General features: G+C 46.2%; 1 protein-coding gene across 1 annotated transcript in view; it reads right to left on the reverse strand.

Annotated features, from left to right (window-relative positions):
- Positions 1-22,090, reverse strand: part of LOC138301776 (malate synthase-like) — a 215,917-nt gene extending 193,827 nt beyond the window's left edge. Inside the window, exon 1 of the mRNA XM_069242281.1 lies at positions 21,997-22,090. The gene's annotated coding sequence lies outside the window, so the exon portion shown is untranslated. The remainder of the gene's footprint in view (positions 1-21,996) is intronic.
- Positions 22,091-23,319: the final 1,229 nt, after the last annotated feature.

Genomic DNA, 23,319 nt, shown 5'->3' on the forward strand with positions numbered 1-23,319 from the left:
GCAGCATAGTGGAAGATTGGAAGATTTATAATGCGGCAAGAAATACAGACAGTGCTGAACAGGGACCCAAAAGCAGCCCTGGTAAAAATGTTCAAACCAGCCCACTCCTTTTCTCTCCTCTGTCTATGTCTCTTTCTATCCGTTCCCTCTCTCTCTCTTTTTCTTCCCACTCTCTCTTTTCCGTATCTGATTCCTCTCTCCTTTTCTCTTCCCCTTTCTTGAAGCCCACACTGTGCCTCCTGCAATTAACCCTGGGAAACTGAGAAAGTGATAAAGGCGCCAGCATCTATCCTTGCCCTTTAAAACCATCCTCCAAAGGCTCCAGCATTTTAGAGAAATGCCTGATGGAATAAATGGGTATCCCAGCACTATGGAGAGTGGAAAAGGTTTCAGTAAGAAGGGGTTTTCTACACCGAAGCTGTGTAGATCCTTGGAACTAGTCCAGGGTGACAGAAAGGTCACAATGTATTAGGATGTAAGTCGCCATTAACTGTGCAATCGGGGAAAGTAGCAAATGAGAGAAAAAACTAAACTCTGTTGACAGAACATGTGACAATAATTGATGGTTGTGAAAAAGTATTATTCGGTTTAAGATTAAAATGGCCCGGGGGGGGGCATGCCAGGTGGGCATAAAAAGGCTCCTGAATGTATCCTGGGAGCTTCAAGTCAGGTAATGTCTTTGGGAAAATATAGAGCTTTCCAGAGAAAAAAAGTTCACAGGGCTCACCAACCTCGGTCCCCTCAAGACTCCAGTCTTCAGAGTTCTAATAGGGCTTCCCCCAAGAGTGTGACAGAGCGGATCTAGCCTGCTTTAAAGCCTTGTGGGTACACAGCCACCTCCAAAACTCCAGCCTGTAGGTTTGGCTTTTAAGACACTTCGAGTAATGGGAGTGGAGAAATGAACTGTACACGAATGACATAGGGTCATCATTAAGAAGCATATGTGTAAGGAAATGCCTCCTTGGCATGGTTGCCCCCTGACTTTTTGCCTTTGCTGATGCTATGTTTACAATTGAAAGTGTGCTGAGGCCTGCTAACCAGGCCCCAGCACCAGTGTTCTTTCCCTAACCTGTACTTTTGTATCCACAATTGGCAGACCCTGGCATCCAGATAAGTCCCTTGTAACTGGTACTTCTAGTACCAAGGGCCCTGATGCCAAGGAAGGTCTCTAAGGGCTGCAGCATGTCTTATGCCACCCTGGAGACCTCTCACTCAGCACAGACACACTGCTTACCAGCTTGTGTGTGCTAGTGAGGACAAAACGAGTAAGTCGACATGGCACTCCCCTCAGGGTGCCATGCCAGCCTCTCACTGCCTATGCAGTATAGGTAAGACACCCCTCTAGCAGGCCTTACAGCCCTAAGGCAGGGTGCACTATACCATAGGTGAGGGTACCAGTGCATGAGCATGGTACCCCTACAGTGTCTAAACAAAACCTTAGACATTGTAAGTGCAGGGTAGCCATAAGAGTATATGGTCTGGGAGTCTGTCAAACACGAACTCCACAGCACCATAATGGCTACACTGAAAACTGGGAAGTTTGGTATCAAACTTCTCAGCACAATAAATGCACACTGATGCCAGTGTACATTTTATTGTAAAATACACCACAGAGGGCACCTTAGAGGTGCCCCCTGAAACTTAACCGACTATCTGTGTAGGCTGACTAGTTTTAGCAGCCTGCCACAAACCGAGACATGTTGCTGGCCCCATGGGGAGAGTGCCTTTGTCACTCTGAGGCCAGTAACAAAGCCTGCACTGGGTGGAGATGCTAACACCTCCCCCAGGCAGGAATTGTCACACCTGGCGGTGAGCCTCAAAGGCTCACCTCCTTTGTGCCAACCCAGCAGGACACTCCAGCTAGTGGAGTTGCCCGCCCCCTCCGGCCAGGCCCCACTTTTGGCGGCAAGGCCGGAGAAAATAATGAGAAAAACAAGGAGGAGTCACTGGCCAGTCAGGACAGCCCCTAAGGTGTCCTGAGCTGAGGTGACTCTAACTTTTAGAAATCCTCCATCTTGCAGATGGAGGATTCCCCCAATAGGGTTAGGATTGTGACCCCCTCCCCTTGGGAGGAGGCACAAAGAGGGTGTACCCACCCTCAGGGCTAGTAGCCATTGGCTACTAACCCCCCAGACCTAAACACGCCCTTAAATTTAGTATTTAAGGGCTACCCTGAACCCTAGAAAATTAGATTCCTGCAACTACAAGAAGAAGGACTGCCTAGCTGAAAACCCCTGCAGAGGAAGACCAGAAGACGACAACTGCCTTGGCTCCAGAAACTCACCGGCCTGTCTCCTGCCTTCCAAAGATCCTGCTCCAGCGACGCCTTCCAAAGGGACCAGCGACCTCGACATCCTCTGAGGACTGCCCCTGCTTCGAAAAGACAAGAAACTCCCGAGGACAGCGGACCTGCTCCAAGAAAAGCTGCAACTTTGTTTCCAGCAGCTTTAAAGAACCCTGCAAGCTCCCCGCAAGAAGCGTGAGACTTGCAACACTGCACCCGGCGACCCCGACTCGGCTGGTGGAGATCCGACACCTCAGGAGGGACCCCAGGACTACTCTGCTACTGTGAGTACCAAAACCTGTCCCCCCTGAGCCCCCACAGCGCCGCCTGCAGAGGGAATCCCGAGGCTTCCCCTGACTGCGACTCTTTGAACCTAAAGTCCCGACGCCTGGGAGAGACCCTGCACCCGCAGCCCCCAGGACCTGAAGGACCGGACTTTCACTGGAGAAGTGACCCCCAGGAGTCCCTCTCCCTTGCCCAAGTGGAGATTTCCCCGAGGAACCCCCCCCTTGCCTGCCTGCAGCGCTGAAGAGATCCCGAGATCTCTCATAGACTAACATTGCGAACCCGACGCCTGTTTCTACACTGCACCCGGCCGCCCCCGCGCCGCTGAGGGTGAAATTTCTGTGTGGGCTTGTGTCCCCCCCGGTGCCCTACAAAACCCCCCTGGTCTGCCCTCCGAAGACGCGGGTACTTACCTGCAAGCAGACCGGAACCGGGGCACCCCCTTCTCTCCATTCTAGCCTATGTGTTTTGGGCACCACTTTGAACTCTGCACCTGACCGGCCCTGAGCTGCTGGTGTGGTGACTTTGGGGTTGCTCTGAACCCCCAACGGTGGGCTACCTTGGACCAAGAACTGAACCCTGTAAGTGTCTTACTTACCTGGTAAAACTAACCAAAACTTACCTCCCCTAGGAACTGTGAAAATTGCACTAAGTGTCCACTTTTAAAACAGCTATTTGTCAATAACTTGAAAAGTATACATGCAATTTTTATGATTTAAAGTTCCTAAAGTACTTACCTGCAATACCTTTCAAATGAGATATTACATGTAGAATTTGAACCTGTGGTTCTTAAAATAAACTAAGAAAAGATATTTTTCTATACAAAAACCTATTGGCTGGATTTGTCTCTGAGTGTGTGTACCTCATTTATTGTCTATGTGTATGTACAACAAATGCTTAACACTACTCCTTGGATAAGCCTACTGCTCGACCACACTACCACAAAATAGAGCATTAGTATTATCTCTTTTTGCCACTATCTTACCTCTAAGGGGAACCCTTGGACTCTGTGCATGCTATTCCTTACTTTGAAATAGCACATACAGAGCCAACTTCCTACATTGGTGGATCAGCGGTGGGGTACAAGACTTTGCATTTGCTGGACTACTCAGCCAATACCTGATCACACGACAAATTCCAAAATTGTCATTAGAAATTCATTTTTGCAATTTGAAATTTTTCTAAATTCTTAAAAGTCCTGCTAGGGCCTTGTGTGTTAAGTCCCTGTTTAGCATTGTCTTTTAGAGTTCAAAAAGTTTGTTAAAAGTTTGAAATTAGATTCTAGAAACAGTTTTAGATTCTTTAAAAAGTCTTCCAACTCTTAGCAAAATAATGTCTGATACAGAGATGAATGTGGTGGAACTCGACACCACACCTTACCTCCATCTTAAGATGAGGGAGCTAAGGTCTCTCTGTAATATCAAAAAAATAACCATTGGCTCCAGACCTACCAAAATTCAGCTCCAGGAGCTGTTGGCAGAGTTTGAAAAAGCCAACCCCTCTGATGATGACCTCACAGAGGAAGAAATTAGTGACTTGGAGGCCAATGTCCCTCCTCCAGTCCTAAATAGGGAGAACAGGACCCCTCAAGTCCTGTCTCCAACTGTGTTAGTCAGAAATAGTGAGTCCCTCACAGGAGGGTCCCACATTTCTGAAATCACTGGGGATGCTCTCAGTGAAGATGACCTCCTGTTAGCCAGGATGGCCAAAAGATTGGCTTTAGAGAGACAGCTCCTAGCCATAGAAAGGGAAAGACAAGAGATGGGCCTAGGACCCATCAATGGTGGCAGCAATATAAATAGGGTCAGAGATTCTCCTGACATGTTAAAAATCCCCAAAGGGATTGTGACAAAATTTGAAGATGGTGATGACATCACCAAGTGGTTCACAGCTTTTGAGAGGGCTTGTGTAACCAGAAAAGTGAACAGATCTCACTGGGGTGCTCTCCTTTGGGAAATGTTCACTGGAAAGTGTAGGGATAGACTCCTCACACTCTCTGGAAAAGATGCAGAATCTTATGACCTCATGAAGGGTACCCTGATTGAGGGCTTTGGATTCTCCACTGAGGAGTACAGGATTAGGTTCAGGGGGGCTCAAAAATCCTCGAGCCAGACCTGGGTTGACTTTGTTGACTACTCAGTGAAAACACTAGATGGTTGGATTCAAGGCAGTGGTGTAAGTAATTATGATGGGCTGTACAATTTATTTGTGAAAGAACACCTGTTAAGTAATTGTTTCAATGATAAACTGCATCAGCATCTGGTAGACCTAGGACCAATTTCTCCCCAAGAATTGGGAAAGAAGGCGGACCATTGGGTCAAGACAAGGGTGTCCAAGACTTCAACAGGGGGTGACCAAAAGAAAGGGGTCACAAAGACTCCCCAGGGGAAGGGTGATGAGACAACCAAAACTAAAAATAGTAAAGAGTCTTCTACAGGCCCCCAAAAACCTGCACAGGAGGGTGGGCCCAGAGCCTCTTCACAAAACAATGGGTACAAGGGTAAAAACTTTGATCCCAAAAAGGCCTGGTGTCATAGCTGTAAACAGCATGGACACCAAACTGGAGACAAGGCCTGTCCCAAGAAAGGTTCCACTCCAAACTCCCATCCAGGTAACACTGGTATGGCTAGTCTCCAAGTGGGATCAACAGTGTGCCCAGAGCAAATCAGGGTCCACACTGAAGCTACTCTAGTTTCTGAGGGTGGGGTGGATTTAGCCACACTAGCTGTCTGGCCGCCTAACATGCAAAAATACAGACAGCAACTCTTAATTAATGGGACTAGAATAGAGGGCCTGAGGGATACAGGTGCCAGTGTCACCATGGTGACAGAGAAACTGGTTTCCCCTGGCCAATACCTGACTGGAAAAACTTACACAGTCACCAACGCTGACAATCAGAGAAAAGTACATCCCATGGCAATGGTTACTTTAGAATGGGGAGGGGTCAATGGCCTGAAACAGGTGGTGGTCTCCTCAAATATCCCAGTGGACTGTCTGCTTGGAAATGACCTGGAGTCCTCAGCATGGGCTGAGGTAGAACTAAAAACCCATGCAGCAATGCTGGGTATCCCTGAACTGGTGTGTGTGAAAACAAGAGCACAGTGCAAGGCACAGGGTGAACAAGTAGAGCTGGAGTCTGGAAGAATGGCCCAGCCTACCAAGAGAACAGGAAAGTCAGTTGGGAAACCAACTGCAACACAGCACAAGAAAGGGAACCTCTCTTCTCAGGAAGAAGTTCTGCCCTCTGAGGGAACTGAGCCTTTGGGGCTTGAACCTTATCAGGTTGAGCTCTTAGGCCCAGGGGGACCCTCAAGGGAGGAGCTGTGTAAGGGACAAGAAACCTGTCCCTCTCTTGAAGGCCTTAGGCAGCAAGCTGCTGAAGAGTCCAAGGGCAAGAAAAATGGAACACATAGGGTCTATTGGGAAGATGGACTCCTGTACACTGAGGCCAGAGACCCCAAACCTGGTGCCACTAGGAGAGTGGTAGTGCCTCAGCTGTTCAGAGAGTTCATCCTAACATTGGCCCATGACATTCCCCTTGCTGGACATTTGGGACAAACCAAGACGTGGGAGAGGTTAGTCAACCACTTCTACTGGCCCAATATGTCCAACATGGTTAAGGAGTTTTGCCTCTCCTGCCCCACCTGTCAAGCCAGTGGTAAGACAGGTGGGCACCCAAAGGCCCCCCTCATTCCACTTCCAGTGGTGGGGGTCCCCTTTGAAAGAGTGGGTGTGGACATAGTTGGTCCACTGGACCCTCCCACAGCCTCAGGAAACATGTATATCCTGGTAGTAGTGGATCATGCTACCAGGTATCCTGAAGCTATTCCCCTTAGGTCAACTACTGCCCCTGCAGTAGCCAAGGCCCTCATTGGTATCTTTACCAGAGTGGGTTTCCCTAAGGAGGTGGTGTCTGACAGAGGTACCAACTTCATGTCAGCATACCTAAAGCACATGTGGAATGAGTGTGGAGTGACTTATAAATTCACTACACCATACCATCCACAAACTAATGGCTTGGTTGAGAGATTCAACAAGACATTAAAAGGCATGATCATGGGGCTCCCAGAAAAACTCAAAAGGAGATGGGATGTCCTCTTGCCATGCCTGCTTTTCGCTTACAGAGAGGTGCCACAGAAGGGAGTAGGATTCTCACCCTTTGAACTTCTGTTTGGTCATCCTGTAAGGGGACCACTTGCCCTTGTTAAAGAAGGCTGGGAGAGACCTCTCCATGAGCCTAAACAGGACATAGTGGACTATGTACTTGGCCTTCGCTCTAGAATGGCAGAGTACATGGAAAAGGCAACCAAAAACCTTGAGGCCAGCCAACAGCTCCAGAAGTTTTGGTATGACCAAAAGGCTGCACTGGTTGAGTTCCAACCAGGGCAGAAAGTCTGGGTTCTGGAGCCTGTGGCTCCCAGGGCACTCCAGGACAAATGGAGTGGCCCTTACCCAGTACTAGAAAGGAAGAGTCAGGTCACCTACCTGGTGGACCTGGGCACAAGCAGGAGCCCCAAGAGGGTGATCCATGTGAACCGCCTTAAGCTCTTCCATGACAGGGCTGATGTGAATCTGTTGATGGTAACAGATGAGGATCAGGAGGCAGAGAGTGAACCTCTCCCTGATCTTCTGTCATCAGACCCAAAAGATGGCACAGTAGATGGAGTGATCTACTCAGACACCCTCTCTGGCCAACAGCAAGCTGATTGTAGGAGAGTCCTACAACAGTTTCCTGAACTCTTCTCCTTAACCCCTGGTCAGACACACCTGTGTACCCATGATGTGGACACAGGAGACAGCATGCCTGTCAAGAACAAAATCTTTAGACAATCTGACCATGTTAAGGAAAGCATCAAGGTGGAAGTCCACAAGATGCTGGAATTGGGAGTGATTGAGCGCTCTGACAGCCCCTGGGCTAGCCCAGTGGTCTTAGTCCCCAAACCTCACACCAAAGATGGAAAGAAAGAGATGAGGTTTTGTGTGGACTACAGAGGGCTCAATTCTGTCACCAAGACAGATGCTCATCCAATTACAAGAGCTGATGAGCTCATAGACAAATTAGGTGCTGCCAAATTCCTAAGTACCTTTGACTTGACAGCAGGGTACTGGCAAATAAAAATGGCACCTGGAGCAAAAGAGAAAACAGCATTCTCCACACCTGATGGGCATTATCAGTTTACTGTTATGCCCTTTGGTTTAAAGAATGCCCCTGCCACCTTCCAAAGGTTGGTGAATCAAGTCCTTGCTGGCTTGGAGTCCTTTAGCACAGCTTATCTTGATGATATTGCTGTCTTTAGCTCCACCTGGCAGGATCACCTGGTCCACCTGAAGAAGGTTTTGAAGGCTCTGCAATCTGCAGGCCTCTCTATCAAGGCATCCAAATGCCAGATAGGGCAGGGAACTGTGGTTTACTTGGGCCACCTTGTAGGTGGAGGCCAAGTTCAGCCACTCCAACCCAAGATCCAGACTATTCTGGACTGGGTAGCTCCAAAAACCCAGACTCAAGTCAGGGCATTCCTTGGCTTGACTGGGTATTACAGGAGGTTTGTGAAGGGATACGGATCCATTGTGACAGCCCTCACTGAACTCACCTCCAAGAAAATGCCCAAGAAAGTGAACTGGACTGTGGAATGCCAACAGGCCTTTGACACCCTGAAACAAGCAATGTGCTCAGCACCAGTTCTCAAAGCTCCAGATTATTCTAAGCAGTTCATTGTGCAGACTGATGCCTCTGAACATGGGATAGGGGCAGTTTTGTCCCAAACAAATGATGATGGCCTTGACCAGCCTGTTGCTTTCATTAGCAGGAGGTTACTCCCCAGGGAGCAGCGTTGGAGTGCCATTGAGAGGGAGGCCTTTGCTGTGGTTTGGTCCCTGAAGAAGCTGAGACCATACCTCTTTGGGACTCACTTCCTAGTTCAAACTGACCACAGACCTCTCAAATGGCTGATGCAAATGAAAGGTGAAAATCCTAAACTGTTGAGGTGGTCCATCTCCCTACAGGGAATGGACTTTATAGTGGAACACAGACCTGGGACTGCCCATGCCAATGCAGATGGCCTTTCCAGGTTCTTCCACTTAGAAAATGAAGACTCTCTTGGGAAAGGTTAGTCTCATCCTCTTTCGTTTGGGGGGGGGTTGTGTAAGGAAATGCCTCCTTGGCATGGTTGCCCCCTGACTTTTTGCCTTTGCTGATGCTATGTTTACAATTGAAAGTGTGCTGAGGCCTGCTAACCAGGCCCCAGCACCAGTGTTCTTTCCCTAACCTGTACTTTTGTATCCACAATTGGCAGACCCTGGCATCCAGATAAGTCCCTTGTAACTGGTAATTCTAGTACCAAGGGCCCTGATGCCAAGGAAGGTCTCTAAGGGCTGCAGCATGTCTTATGCCACCCTGGAGACCTCTCACTCAGCACAGACACACTGCTTACCAGCTTGTGTGTGCTAGTGAGGACAAAACGAGTAAGTCGACATGGCACTCCCCTCAGGGTGCCATGCCAGCCTCTCACTGCCTATGCAGTATAGGTAAGACACCCCTCTAGCAGGCCTTACAGCCCTAAGGCAGGGTGCACTATACCATAGGTGAGGGTACCAGTGCATGAGCATGGTACCCCTACAGTGTCTAAACAAAACCTTAGACATTGTAAGTGCAGGGTAGCCATAAGAGTATATGGTCTGGGAGTCTGTCAAACACGAACTCCACAGCACCATAATGGCTACACTGAAAACTGGGAAGTTTGGTATCAAACTTCTCAGCACAATAAATGCACACTGATGCCAGTGTACATTTTATTGTAAAATACACCACAGAGGGCACCTTAGAGGTGCCCCCTGAAACTTAACCGACTATCTGTGTAGGCTGACTAGTTTTAGCAGCCTGCCACAAACCGAGACATGTTGCTGGCCCCATGGGGAGAGTGCCTTTGTCACTCTGAGGCCAGTAACAAAGCCTGCACTGGGTGGAGATGCTAACACCTCCCCCAGGCAGGAATTGTCACACCTGGCGGTGAGCCTCAAAGGCTCACCTCCTTTGTGCCAACCCAGCAGGACACTCCAGCTAGTGGAGTTGCCCGCCCCCTCCGGCCAGGCCCCACTTTTGGCGGCAAGGCCGGAGAAAATAATGAGAAAAACAAGGAGGAGTCACTGGCCAGTCAGGACAGCCCCTAAGGTGTCCTGAGCTGAGGTGACTCTAACTTTTAGAAATCCTCCATCTTGCAGATGGAGGATTCCCCCAATAGGGTTAGGATTGTGACCCCCTCCCCTTGGGAGGAGGCACAAAGAGGGTGTACCCACCCTCAGGGCTAGTAGCCATTGGCTACTAACCCCCCAGACCTAAACACGCCCTTAAATTTAGTATTTAAGGGCTACCCTGAACCCTAGAAAATTAGATTCCTGCAACTACAAGAAGAAGGACTGCCTAGCTGAAAACCCCTGCAGAGGAAGACCAGAAGACGACAACTGCCTTGGCTCCAGAAACTCACCGGCCTGTCTCCTGCCTTCCAAAGATCCTGCTCCAGCGACGCCTTCCAAAGGGACCAGCGACCTCGACATCCTCTGAGGACTGCCCCTGCTTCGAAAAGACAAGAAACTCCCGAGGACAGCGGACCTGCTCCAAGAAAAGCTGCAACTTTGTTTCCAGCAGCTTTAAAGAACCCTGCAAGCTCCCAGCAAGAAGCGTGAGACTTGCAACACTGCACCCGGCGACCCCGACTCGGCTGGTGGAGATCCGACACCTCAGGAGGGACCCCAGGACTACTCTGCTACTGTGAGTACCAAAACCTGTCCCCCCTGAGCCCCCACAGCGCCGCCTGCAGAGGGAATCCCGAGCCTTCCCCTGACCGCGACTCTTTGAACCTAAAGTCCCGACGCCTGGGAGAGACCCTGCACCCGCAGCCCCCAGGACCTGAAGGACCGGACTTTCACTGGAGAAGTGACCCCCAGGAGTCCCTCTCCCTTGCCCAAGTGGAGATTTCCCCGAGGAACCCCCCCCTTGCCTGCCTGCAGCGCTGAAGAGATCCCGAGATCTCTCATAGACTAACATTGCGAACCCGACGCCTGTTTCTACACTGCACCCGGCCGCCCCCGCGCCGCTGAGGGTGAAATTTCTGTGTGGGCTTGTGTCCCCCCCGGTGCCCTACAAAACCCCCCTGGTCTGCCCTCCGAAGACGCGGGTACTTACCTGCAAGCAGACCGGAACCGGGGCACCCCCTTCTCTCCATTCTAGCCTATGTGTTTTGGGCACCACTTTGAACTCTGCACCTGACCGGCCCTGAGCTGCTGGTGTGGTGACTTTGGGGTTGCTCTGAACCCCCAACGGTGGGCTACCTTGGACCAAGAACTGAACCCTGTAAGTGTCTTACTTACCTGGTAAAACTAACCAAAACTTACCTCCCCTAGGAACTGTGAAAATTGCACTAAGTGTCCACTTTTAAAACAGCTATTTGTCAATAACTTGAAAAGTATACATGCAATTTTTATGATTTAAAGTTCCTAAAGTACTTACCTGCAATACCTTTCAAATGAGATATTACATGTAGAATTTGAACCTGTGGTTCTTAAAATAAACTAAGAAAAGATATTTTTCTATACAAAAACCTATTGGCTGGATTTGTCTCTGAGTGTGTGTACCTCATTTATTGTCTATGTGTATGTACAACAAATGCTTAACACTACTCCTTGGATAAGCCTACTGCTCGACCACACTACCACAAAATAGAGCATTAGTATTATCTCTTTTTGCCACTATCTTACCTCTAAGGGGAACCCTTGGACTCTGTGCATGCTATTCCTTACTTTGAAATAGCACATACAGAGCCAACTTCCTACAATATGGCTTGCATGATAGCCATCATTGCCAGTTAGGAAATCATGGGCTATCACACCAATGCTGGAGATCGGTGGTCATGGTGGCTAAAATCACTTGGGGTACAGCACACTTGGGGTACAGCGCAAGCTATTCCAGTCAAAGTGACTCAGTTGAGATTTGCCAGATTTCCCACTATGCAGAAATTACTCCTATTCAAGGAATGTTATGTTTGTAAACTGAACTCCATGCTGCTCCTCAACCTATATCCTCCTGGGAAGTGCATGTTTAGGTTCTTCTATTACTCTTCCTTCCATCAGATGAGATGGTTGGTACTTGGCACAGTGAAAATTACATCTCACTTTTCATGAGATGCAGGAGGGAAGGGAGTCACTGCATGGGAATCACTTACTCATGGATGTTGTAGGGATATTCAAAATGCAAGTTGCCTTCCATCTGTGATTCACAGTGGGGTGAGTCAGGAAGCTGATCTCTTTTTGGTGGTGCAGAGACATGTATATGCTGTAATGAGCTACTACACTGTGCTAGCTTTGATAGGATTGATTCTAGCGTGTATATCATAATGAAGGAGAAAAGCCTGTGACTGCTTGTTCACTCACTATGGGTAGATGTTTGTGCTCTTTTAAGACAGGGTTCGCATATGGGTTGTTGTTAGATATTGGGTTAATGGTTGACTGAGGTGTTAACCCTGATCAAGCAGCAACCACAATCCTAGCCAGGGTAAGGCACACGCAAACCCCAAATGATTCTGTGCTCACACCTAGTAGCTTGGCACAGAACAGTCAGGCTTAACTTCGAGGCAATGTGTACAGTATTTATTTGTGCAACACTTCAAACAGTAAAACAGTAAAAAGACCACACAAAAACTATCACACGCTAAGTTAGAACAACAGAGCAGAATTTAATCAATAAAACAAGAACAAACCACCCAAATTCCAACCAGTAGAACCGGAGTTAAGAATTTTTAAAGAATGAACTACCTTATAGAGCCTAAGACCATAAAGAGCCAACCGCAGCTATCTGGTCATGCTGGACTGGGTCAAAGTCAAAAGTTCAAGCCGACAGTGATGGAGCACAGGTCACAGACAGTCCCAATTAGTCCATCTGAAGGTTAATTTACCGTCTCAAGTTTTGCGCCAAGGGTCCCATTCGCGTTGGAGATGGTCGCGAAAAGCAAGACAAGCCTCACAGACGGCAGTCAGTGTGGTGTGAAGAGCAGGCTTGGTGTCATGGGCAAGCGGGTTGGAGCTTCACCTAGGTGGGTGGCACAATCAGTGCTACAGGCCCACTAGCAGCATTTAATTTACAGGCCTTGGGCACATGTAGTGCACTTTGCTAGGGACTTATAAGTAAATTAAATATGCCAATTGGGTACACGTCAATGTTACCATTTTTTATGCAGAGAGCACAAGCACTTCAACACTTGTTGCCAGTGATAAAGTGTGCCAAGTCTTAAGGCTAGCAAACCGAAGTCAGCAAAAACAGGAAGTCTGAAGGCACAATGTTAGGAGGAATCCACGCCAATGATGTCAGGTCTTCCAGTCAAAGTGACTCAGTTGAGATTTGCCATATTTCCCAGTATGCAGAAATGACTCCTATTCAAGGAATGTTATGTTTGTAAACTGAACTTCATGCTGCTCTTCACCCTATATCCTCCTGGGGAGTGGATGTTTAGGTTCTTCTGTTACTCTTCCATCAGATGGAATGTTTGGTACTTGGCACAGTGAAAATTACATTTCACTTTTCCTGAGATGCAGGAGGGAAGGGAGTCACTGCATGTGAATCACTTACTCATGGATATTGCAGGGGTATTCGAAATGCAGATTGCCTTCCATCTGTGATTCACAGTGGGGTGATTCAGGAAGCTGATCTTTTTTTAGTGGTGCAGAGACATTTATATGCTGTAATGAGCTACTACACTGTGCTAGCTTTGATAGGTTTGATCCTAGTGTGTATATCATAATGAAAGAGAAAAGCCTGTGACTGCTTGTTCTCTCGCTGTGGGTAGACGTTTGTGATCTTTTAAAACAGGGTTCGCAAATGGGTTGTTGTTAGATATTGGATTGATGGTTGACTGAGGTGTTAACCCTGATCAAGCAGCAACCACAATCCTAGCCAGGGTAAGGCACACGTAAACACCAAATTATTCTGTGCTCACACCTAGTAACTTGGCACAGAAAAGTCAGGCTTAACTTCGAGGGAATGTGTAAAGTATTTGCGCAACACTTCAAACAGTAAAACAGTGCAAACACCACACAAAAACTATCTGACACTAAGTTAAAAGAATAGAGCTGAATTTAATAAATTAAACAAGACCAATACGACAAAATTCCAACCAGTAGTACCGGAGTTAAGAATTTTTAAAGAATAAACTGCATTGTAGAGCCTAAAACCATAAGGAGCCAACCACAGCTATCTGGTCATGCTGGACTGGGCCAAAGTCAAAAGTTCAAGCCAGCATTGATGGAGCATAGGTCGCAGACAGTCCCAATTAGTCCACCTGAAGGTTTATTTACCTTCTCAAGATTTGCGCCAAAGGTCCCATTCGCATTGGAGATGGTCGCGAAAAGCAAGGAGAGCCTCACAGACGGCAGTCGGTGTGATGCAAAGAGCAGGCTTGGGGTCATGGACGGGCAGGTTTGAGCTTCACATTATCGGTCCCCCATGGGCCGGTAATGCTGCTGTACGAAGATATAGGCTGGTGGTGGCTTGCACTGTTTTTTGGTGCTAGCAGTGCATTTCAGGTGCAAACTGGCCCATTTGCGATTACACAGAGCCCAATAGCTTGATTTAAGAGCCCACTGAGACACACCAAGGTTCCAGGGCCTGAGGGGCACTACATCGGGGTCAGGAACTCACCTGTTGAGAAGCCTTTTGTTTCCCTGAGGCTCAGAGCAGAAGGCCAGCAGACTAGCCTCTTGAGTCACTCTGAGGTCCTGTGTTCAAAATGAGGTTGCAGGTTTAGTTCTTCTTATCCAGACAAGGAGGCAGCAGGAAAGCACAGCAGGGCAGCAGTCTCTAGAGCAGCAGTCCGTGTAGCAGCACAGCAGACCTTATTCCTGGAAGAGTATCCACAGGTGCAAAAGTGTACTGAAGTGGTGGTGTCTGGGGTCCCTCCTTTATACACAGTTGTGCCTTTGAAGTGGGGAGAAGCTTCTAGAGGCATGCTTTTTAAGTGCACAAATGGCCTGCCTTCCTTGCCCTGGTTCCAGACTAACTACAGGAGGCATGCAGCCCTTTGTGTGGCTGCAGGACACAGCTTATTCAGGAGTAAGTGAAGTTGGGCCCAGCTCCTCCCTCCCATCCTGGCAGTGATGGCTTATCCAGTCACAACTAAGTTCCCAATGTGTGTGGCTATCTAGGAGGAATACACAAAGTCCACCTGCCAACTACACCCAGTCATGTGAACAGAGACAGGCTGCAGGCACAAAATGGCTAAGGCAAGAAAATGCCAACTTTCTAAAAGTGGCATTTTTAGAATTGCAATTTAAAATCCAACTTCACCATAAGGTAGGATTTTTAATTGTTATTCTAGGGAACCCAAACATGAACTAATCATCTCTTTCCATTTGGAAATTACACTTATAAAATGTAATAAGGTAGCTCCAATGTTATCCTATGAGAGGGACATGCCTTGCAGTAGTGAAAAATTAATTTAAGGGATTTTCACTAGCAGGACAAGTAAAACTTAAGGGTAACTGTCCTACCTTTTACATACACTGCACAATGCCCTCTGAGTGGACCAGAGCCTACCCTAGAAGTGATGTATAAGTATCAGAAGGTACAGTTTGAGACTTGCAGAGGGTTTAATTTGCCAGGTTGACATGTCAGTTTAAACTGCACACAAAGGCTCTACAATGGCAGACCTGAGACATGTTTACAGTGCTACCTAGGTGGGTGGCTCAAGCAGTGCTGCAGGCCCACTAATAGCATTTAATTTGCAGGCCCTGGGCACATGTAGTGCACTTTGGTAGGGACTTATAAGTAAATTAAATATGCCAATTGGGTATACACCAATGTTACCATTTTTTATGCAGAGAGCACAAGCACTTCAGCACTTGTTGGCAGTGGTAAAGTGTGCCAAGTCCTAAGGTCAGCGAACCGAAGTCAGCAAAAACAGGAAGTCTGAAGGCACAATGTTAGGAGGAATCCACGCCAATGATGTCAAGTTTTGCAGTTGTCAAAATTTGTGATGACACCTATGAGCTAAACTTGATGAATACTACCCTGAAAACCTGAAATCATGAGTGTGTTAGATCAAGTAGTTAACAAGAATTTGCTCTGCCTTTCCATTGCATTTCGGCCTTCATAAGTCTGGAGGATGTACTTTGAAGTGTGCCCTGTGCTCACTGGACCTAGTGGCTCAAACAAAGGACACCTAATGAGGCTTAAACCTACCAGAGGTTGTTTGTAAGCTTGCACTGTTCACTTTTGATTTTGGACTAATTTGTACCTGGTGGATCTCGTTCTATAATGATGTAGATGAGCTGAAACTGGTGGAACATTCCACAGTCAGCCTAACTGTTGTATATCATGCAGGTAGGAAGCATTTAGCTGAAGTATTCATGTAAAAAGGTATTTTTGTTTCTTAAGCAATGAGCATGGACTCTGAATTTTAGATTATTTCTCTATTGGGCAATCTTGGGGTTTGCTAATTTTATCATATTGAGCAGTATGGGGATATCCCTTTTGTGAGGGATGGGGGGACATTCAATCAATTGCAACTGTGACTTAGTGATCGCAGCCCTTCAGGTGTACTGCAGTCCAGTACTGCTAGGTATGACTTATATAGGCGTCTGGCTAGTCCTTTAATCTAATAACCACCTTATGGAGTCCAGGTACTCCACGTCAGCTTTTTGTTGAACAGAGTTTTATCACACAGACCACTCAATTTATTCATGAGTTTATGCACATAAGTTCATCTTAGAAGCGCATCTCTAAGTGTAGTGAAAGTTGAATCCCTGATTCACATAATCGGAAATGGTGAAATTTCCAATATTAAAAGTGCATTTGTGGATGTGTAAATTCAACCAGGAGGAATCTCAACATTCATAATTTTGGGTGGTATGGTGTTTTTTTGGACATTCATGGTTGGTCCCCCTGTAAATATTAGTGAACATCCCTAAACACATAAGTTTGAGAGTATGCACCAATACGTTCCATAGACTATACTACTCTGAAAACTTTCCCTAATACAGTAGGGATCATGAATTTCGACTCCAAAATATAAATGAATGATGACATAGGCATTCTAATTATTTTTGGTATCTTCTTCCATTTGGGAAATTGTAGGCTCATAAGTGCTTTATTGACAATATTGATTAGGGGCAGTGCTTTAAATGGGCAAGTACTGCCAGGTTCTGAGTACTGCACTTCTTCATTTTGAGAGGGAGAGCACTTGCTTTTCTCAGAAAATGTGCAATACTTTGACAGACCTACAAACTTGTGAAACTTTTTCAACATGCGAGGAAGCGGTGAGCCTTTGAAGAGGGTGGGACTTATTGTTGAGCTCCACTGTCTTTAATACCCATCCTCCCTCCGCCAAAACAAAGCTTTTGAGGCTCCTGCATAGGTCCTGGGGAGGTTTCACTCCTCATATGGGACATCGGCTGAGCACAACCTCCACACAACCAACTGTAATCCTGCTCCCTTCCAGGGTTCCCAGCTAACTTTGTGCACACTATAAGATATCTGCTCCTCACCGGGTGACCGTGTGATGGGAGCCAGCATTGTTTGACACATGGTGGCACTGTGCGAGTTGGAAGGTGTGCTTTGAATTGGAGAGTACCCCCACTTCTCAGAGGCAAGCAAATACTTTCCTACTGTGTACCTGCAATTCTCTTTTTCCAATTCAAGCACTGAAAAGGGGAAAACATGTTTAGGGGCCCTCATGGTGTTGATACATTGGGCACAGTCCCTAACAATGCTTCCTTAGGCAGGGAGAAGAAAGAGTCTACTTGAATCTATACATTCAGAGGTCATTGCAGCCTTCATAAAACATGCAATGCCAGGACAAATGATAACCTACATATTTTTATGGATAATCCCAGATCAACGGCCCAGCGCCCTCACCCACAATGTCAGTTATTGATCTGACATACATGTTACAATTTAACGTTAAAGGGTAGTGGGGAGTAAGGATAAAAAACCACAATCAAAACAAAAACCAAGAATACTGTTAAAGCTGTTCTGTTAATAACTTGTATTTTTTACATTGTTGAGAGTTCATTCAAAATAAAAAAACAAAATGTCATATGTAGCGTTATATTGGTTCGGCAACATCATTCAATATCATCATATGACAAATAGAATTCAAGCAAAATGATTTGAAAATGTGTATAATATTTAACATAGATGCTCTGCCTATTGCATGTAAAAATAAATGTAGCAGGTTAATCCTGCAATGAATTCAATACTGAAGATGCCAAAACGTGTTTCGTGGTAGTTCTACCACTTCTTCAGGGCTCAAAACCTCCTGCTTAACTCATGTTTTCACATCACTAAATTCTCATGTTTCCACCCAACAGCTTTCTTCAATTATGAATTGAGTATTTGTCCCGTCTATGAAAATACCATCAAGTGTAGCACGTTTCCATATCACTGAATGTTCATGCTGCCCCTAGTTATGTCCTATCTTTCACTATCTGAAAAGTAGTAGAGCTCTGTAACTCATGGAAACCAGGAAACAAGTGAAAAGCAGTGTCTTCTTCCTCGGCCATAGGCATTTGGTACCCCCCCTTATAAAAGTCAAGTGAGTAAATACATCCGTGCACACAATTTATGTACCACAAGGGTTGTAAGGGATTGTAACTAATACCACAATGATAAAACATGTGATATTGTATGGCTTTGGTTTACAGAAGCAAGCATCCAACCATCGTGGCAGAGATTCTGCTGTCCTGGCAGATAGAGACCAGTAATAGACAAATCTTTGCACTACCTCCCATCTGTCCCATGGACCTGCATAGGAGAGAAGCAAGAGGAAGGAACTGCTTATCTCATTGCTGGTGTTGGTAGAGGTGAGACGTGAGTTGGTAGAGGTAAGAGTATGAAAGAAGAGAGTGAATCTTCACCACTCCGCCCTCCACAGTTAAAACTTGTGAACACTACCCAGCCTTTCGGCCTTTCCCAACTGTGGAAAATGGTTTTGTAAAATGCACTGTCTGGACTAATGTTCTTCAATATTTTCTTCAGGAGGGACACCCAAACTTTCCTAAAGTGGGTCCAGCTACCTCCATAGACCATAAAGTTGTGGAATATTTCATAACTACTATATAACAGTAGCCAGAAAAAAATATGCCTAGTTAGCCAACTACTTTGTAAAATTATACATTAAACAGCACCATTTAGCCTCTTTATTCCAACATTTTCTTGTGGGGAAACCACACCTCTCCTGGGAGGAGGAGTGGAGTAACTCACGTTGACAAATAACTTAGCGCAATTTGCCACACATATTTACACTTTCCGTGTCAGAAGGTTTACCACTCTCCATCGACCATCAATTAAAGCTTCAGTCCTCTTGTGAGGAGCATAATGAAAATCCTTTCTTCAAAAGTTGACAGGGATTCAATTTTTGATAGATTCATAACTTTTGGGAGTAACTGCAAATAGCTAATTTAACAAAACATTATGTATCAACTATCCATTAGCAATAGTATAGGGTATGTGCTGGGAAAATAGTAACCTGCAAGGGTTTGAAGAGCGGTGCTGACTTGCCCTGTATCCTTGTTTCTGTTGACTTCTATTTTCCTTCACTGAGCTTGAAAATCATAAAGGTACACCAAGGTATCTCCAGTTTAATTGACTTAAGACCCCACAGCTTTGCTCTGGGGATGAGCAGGGACTTAAAGTGCAACTCTTTTTATACAGTGGCTACTGCCCTCTCCAACTGGTAAAGAGATACTGATTGTGTTGACAGCATTATAAAAAGTGCCTATTTATGTGTACCCTGCAAGGGAGATTCCTACAAGACACTCTTGTGTACAGGGTAGGTCATTTATCTCCAACATGGGTGGGACTTGCATGGACAGTAACTGTACTTTTCAGTGTATTCCTGTAGACAAGTGTGTGGTTTGTGTGTATATCTAGCTATTTGCAGGACAAAGTTAATCTATCTGCATGTCTGGCTCTACAATTAGTAGCTGGCTTTGTCCACATGCCACCCAAGAAGCCACTGATGTGGGAGCCCACTTGTTTATACCTCTTCCACCACTGCTCCCTAGAACAGTTATTCCGATCAGTGAGGGAGATGGTTTACCAGGTTTTTGATGTAGCTGCAGTGCCTCTGCCACAGCGTTGCCAACCCCTCTCAACCTTCCTATCACATTCTACATAAATAAGGAATCTGGCCTTGTGTCTGGAGCAGATATCTATGTGGACCAGTTTTAATCAACCCAGGAGAAGCCCCAGCTAAACATAAACCCTGCATTCCTCAGTCATGCAATGTTAAGACCCCACTAGGATTGGACTAGCCCTCCCCAGATTCAAATATTACAGAAGGTCTTATTGGTCAGAAGTGATTATAAGTACTGGATCCCTTAAGCTGGACCTTGTTCCAGTGTTTACTGCACATCCAAGGACAAACTGCTTACACGTTTAGCTGAGAAGACTGGGTTCCAGAGGTCGTGCTTTACTAGTGACTATCTTCCATCCAGGCTGTGGATAAATCAGTAAAGTCCAGAAGCATCTGAGTGAAGAATATTCATGGGTGCCACTGTGGGACTATGTCAGCTCTGGAATGCAAGGTTGCTTTCTAGCCAGCTGCTTGAGTTTCCATCAACACAATGAACTGCATCACTTGGGGCACATGGTTTGAACTCGCTCCTGCTACTGAAAAGGGGGATCAACCTTTCTCCGGGATCCGCCTTTCTCCGTGGCCCTGATTGTTCTGCAGAGAACCTTGTGTGTGCCTTCCTCCAATTGTAACTAGAGGTCTTGAGGATTACTTCGATTTCACCCACAAGCTTGAGGATTTGGAGAACTCGCACCAAGAATCATGTGCCTAGAACCATTAATCAGAAGCGATTATGGAGTTATACTTGATTATGTACCAATTACAAACCCAGAAGACACACTGCACCTCACATTGTCCTCGACATTTCTGGTGTCAGTAGTCGGTTCTACCTGACTTTCGGGCAACACTGGCAATAGACTTTCTCAGCTACAACTAGTAGTTGTCAAAGTGTGGACTTTGAACCATTGAGAGCTTTAATGGGAACATTCCAATGTAGGACATGGGAACCAGCTATAACTCTAGGTGACTAGGCGGCGGGTTAGTAGTGCTCCAGATGACTGTGCCCAGACATTGAGCACTGGACTTTTCCCATGAACTACTGAGAGGTACTGTTTTGGCTTACTAAGCCAGGGTGGGCAATTTAAGGACAGCAGCAAGAAGGTATTTGGGTCTGGATAGATCTTTGCAGGTGTGTAAAACCCCATTAACATTTCAGCATTAGCCTTTGAACCCATAATCACAACAGAGTAAACAAAGATACATATTTCTTCACAGACCCTGCTGTTTTGAAGTGTAAATTTTCAGGACTGAGATTTAGGCTGCTGTTTATGGTTCCATGATCCTATGAGAAGCGTTGCTGCTGACTTTGACGTTCTGAAGACACAAGGGCATTCAAATAATTATTCGCATTGAATAACAGATGGTGGCAGTCCCCATGTGCTTAGTCACGTCTGGGGTCATAATTCTTGTCAGGAAGGAACTAGAGTGCTAATTTTCTTTGTCAACCGCATTTCATGAGTAGCATATGTTTCTTATGGATATTAAAGTGCTTTTCTTTTAATGAAGTAAAGCTACGACTGGACAATCAGTTATTGAAAGTTATTTGCGTGTTATGCTGGTTCCTCGGTGTTTAAACCTACATCTTCTTGAGTAAGACTTGAACCGCTTTGTCCTTGAAATAATTCAGAGGTTCAATGGCACTGCTGCCTCATGGAAATCAATGGTAAGTATTCAATTAGTACAATTGTAGGCAATCGCTGACTGACCATTCCTACACCTGATTTCAAAGCCAAGAAGCCACATACATTTTGGTGACAGTCGGAGATGACAAACACACAGCAACATAACATAACAACACTTGTTGCTTCTATGTGCGTGCCCCAGCGTAGACTTGCCAGTCAGTGTGTTTTTCACATTGTCCTCTTAGCGCCTATTAATTCCGACGGGCCTGATCGTGTCATTGACGGATCCCCGGAATCATTAGATCCGGGGGATTACCACGGATGTACTTTGTTTCAGGCAGAGCTGTCAACCGTGAATGAAAGTCTGGAGCAAAATGAAGAATTATCAGCATTAGCAAACCCGGAATCACTGATCCCCCTGGTAATTCTTTATTAGTAAGGGGGCCCGTATAACACCAGTCCCGCACTTACAGGTATTGCGAAGGGAGCGAATTATCTGAAGGATTACTCGGCAACTCATAAGGATGCCCTTGATGCGCTTTATCCTGTGCTGCAGGGCCCCCTTTACATGAAGCACTCCAATTGGTACATAAACGCATACATAATGTTTTTTGTGTCACTAAGCACCCCACAAGGAAACCATTGGGAATATGAGCTATTGTTATTCAAAGAAGCATTTGTAACTTACGGTCTTTGCGGCGTACAGTTTTCTTTACCAGGTCTGTAACAGGCGCTACGCGGGTTTCAGGCAGGAATGGTGGCTCGTGCTGCACACGTTTGATGTGCTATCAATATTTAACAAGTTGTGCCTCAGACTTTAAACCTTGGACGCAACCACTGCACGCGCACAAGCTTCGGTTTTTTAGGTTCGACGTTAAGAATGCAACTGAGCAGTATTTCTATGCAAAATATTTTTGGAGACAGAAATGGAATATAAGGAACACCTGGTTTTACAAACAGAATTTCTGGCTTTTGAGATTAGGGGCCAGATGTACAAAAGGATTTTACTCATTTTGTGTCCATGGGAAAAATCTTTCGTACATATGGCCCTAGGTGTGCTACCAGGAATGTGTTAGTGTTCTGGGAAGGGTTTCTGCTGGTTATTAGTCCAGCTCCGGTAGGAAAATGTCTTCCCTTGATGGCATATCAGCACATTTGCCTAGCCATGATAACCAGGCACTCATGCCTCTATATCAATAGCCTTCAGACTTTTTAATGCCGCGCCCCACGTGTAAAATAATTTCCTCAGACCCCACAAAACGAGAAACAAATGTTCTCATTAATATTCTGTAAAATATTAAAACCTACTACACGCTAAAGAATTTATAGTGATACTTAAAGGAATGAGAAACATATCCAAAACTGATCAGGTATAGTGATTTCCATTTATCACACTAAGGCCCATATTAATACTCTGTTTGCAGCAGATTTGCGTCATTTATTTTGGCGCAAATCCGGTGCAAACTTAACTCCATATTTATACTTTGGAGCTAGTTATGGAGTTTGAGTAATTTTTTGTACGTGAAAACCTACCATGCGTTAATGACATGCAAGGTCGGCGTTCCCGTGCAAAAAATTACTCTAAGGCATGTGCGCCGACGCACAGGAGGAGGTGGGCCATAAAACATGGCGCCCAGCTGGATTTGCGCCATTTTTTAACACCTGGGTCAGGGCAGGCGTTAAGGGACCTGTGGGCTCATTTCCATGGTGGGAGACCATGGAAGCAGTCCACAGGTGCCCTTCCCTGCACCCAGGGATACCCCCTGCCACCCTTGCCCACTCCTGGAGGACGCCCATGGATGGGGGGACCCATCCATGGTGAGTGCAGGTAAGTATTTTTGAATTTGTTTTTATTAAGTGGCATGGGGGGGCTTAACTTGGGCTCCCCTACATGCCACTGTGCCCAATGGCCATGCCCAGGGGACTGAAGTCCCCTGGGCATGGCCATTGGGCAGGGGGGCATGACTCCTGTCTTTGCGAATACAGGAGTCATTTCCATGGGGGTTGTGCA

Source organism: Pleurodeles waltl, chromosome 1_2 (genome assembly GCF_031143425.1).
Source record: "Pleurodeles waltl isolate 20211129_DDA chromosome 1_2, aPleWal1.hap1.20221129, whole genome shotgun sequence".
Lineage (NCBI taxonomy): Eukaryota > Metazoa > Chordata > Amphibia > Caudata > Salamandridae > Pleurodeles > Pleurodeles waltl.